The sequence below is a fragment of the Mya arenaria genome, chromosome 15 (assembly GCF_026914265.1).
Source record: "Mya arenaria isolate MELC-2E11 chromosome 15, ASM2691426v1".
Classification (NCBI taxonomy): domain Eukaryota; kingdom Metazoa; phylum Mollusca; class Bivalvia; order Myida; family Myidae; genus Mya; species Mya arenaria.
This window is the reverse complement of record NC_069136.1, coordinates 25,742,444-25,744,622: the sequence shown is the minus strand read 5'-3', so window position 1 is coordinate 25,744,622 and position 2,179 is coordinate 25,742,444.

Below are 2,179 nucleotides of genomic sequence, written 5' to 3'. Positions count from 1 at the left end.
TTACAGATTATCGGGATAGTTGAGACACAATCGACAGATGTAAGTGTTTTATTTTCCCCTTTAAATTCCACATACCCCATTTTTTCTGTAGTGGGTCAGTAATGGACCAAAAACCGATTCATTTCATCGACCACCTGTCATGAGCAAAACAAAAGATATTGTTCCATTTCATTATTAAAGTGTTGATTGGGGCATCTTAATATTATGAACATATTACTTTTAAAGGGCACAGCATTTAAAAGTCAATGAATATTGATGTGCCTCAGCAGATTGCAATCTATGGACTGTTTCAGTAAATTAATGATATTTAATGAAATTAATAACTAACCTCTGCTTCAACTATCATCTTCTGATATCTTAATATTTGTTAGTCTGCATTTTGCGACACAACACCCCATTTATTAAGATACAATAATATGGCATGCTGGTCTTGTACATTACATTTTCATATTAGCTGTTTCAAGCGTTGTTGTTGAAGCATTTAGAAATAAATTTTCTCTGGTCCAAAGTTGTATGGGTTTGCTGCAGTCACACTGTGAATTAGCATTTTCTGAAAGTTTGAACTTTTTTTCTTTACCAGACAACTGAATTTACCATTTGAGCACGTTATACCTCACAAACCTTAATTATTATATAAATGTATTTATCACAGTTTCTAAAAGTGAAAACGGATGGCAAATTTTCAACTAAGGGAAGCAACTATGTTATTGTTAACAAAAGTGTAGGTTACACACAACTAAAAAAAGTAAGTGCGGGAGCATAAAAGTAGTGATTTAATTTTTTTTAACTTTTGGATTTTTAGGTACGCAAATCCGACGAAAAATTAATAAATTTGTTGTGGCACGACACATAAATATTCTTGTAACTTTTTTCTGCAGTACTTCTGTTCTTAGTAAAAAAATCAATGAAAAGATGTTGAAGGTTTAAGATAATTTATTTACTAAATGGCCAAATGAATATAAACACACATAAGTTGGATAGCACAGTATGGATACAGTATGGATATTTGGATATAACTGGACATATCACTGTTCAATAGTGTCCTGTAAAAATAGATTCTTCAAATTATGACCACGTGTTGTATCGTTTCAGATGCGTTCAATAAAAAGTTTGTGTTTTTAAATGTGCTGATTTATATACTGGCCAAACGCCATATTACAGTTGCCACACAGCCCAAGAAACTAACAGATATAACAACCAAGCTGCGCTAAATAACCCCCTACTTCCGTTAGTGTTTCGGGAAATAACGTCTAACATGGAAACACCTTTTGTAAATGTTATATTGGTGCCAATGTTTATGTTCATTGATGTCACTGTTCCAGCTTTGCGAACAAAGGTGACATTTGTTTTTGTCGTAACGTTGTTATGGTCCATCAGCGGAACGTAAAGTTCCCACGGGTATGTTATCTCCATCAAGAATCGATCTTTGTCTTGGGTTGAATAGAGATTTCCCCCGAGTCGTCCCGATTCGAAGTTCAGCTGCGTTTGTGAACTTCCATTCACAGTTAATATGAACTCTGGTTGAAACTCATTTCCGTAGATTCCGGTGTACTCGGATATGTCCGGTAAAAAAGCAGAAATTTCCCTAAAATTCGAATCTGTCTCGTTTCTCCAAGGTTCGGGAAAGGAGCAGGCAGTTGAAGAGTTCAGCCATGGTTCTTTGTCCAGTAGTATGTCTGCCAGGTAGTACATAGTTGTAGTCAAGGATGTGTACTGGTAATTCTCTAACAGGCCTCCATTTGTACTAATAAATATCCCTGCAACAAGTATTTGTACATTTACTTCAGTGAATCAGGTCTTAAAAAGATCAAATGGCTCAATTATGTTTTTTCTACAACTACGAAACAATTGTAGAACCAAAACATAAAATCATCAACTTACAAAAAACAAAAACAAAAAAGAACAAGCTAACTAAATACAGTTTCGAACACAACTGATAAATATCCTTTGCTGCCGACTTTGGCGGTACCCATTTTCACACCGTCCCCCATACATTAGTTTTCTAATCGGATGTGAACTATCAAGAAGGATATAGTGAGTCTTACATTAGTTATTTTTAGCTATGATATACCAAGTCCTTATGATGAGATACTAAGTCTTAATTTTGATATACTTAGTAATTCTTTGGAGATAAAAAAGTTATAATTACGAGACATTCCGTTTAGCGCTCATAATCTCC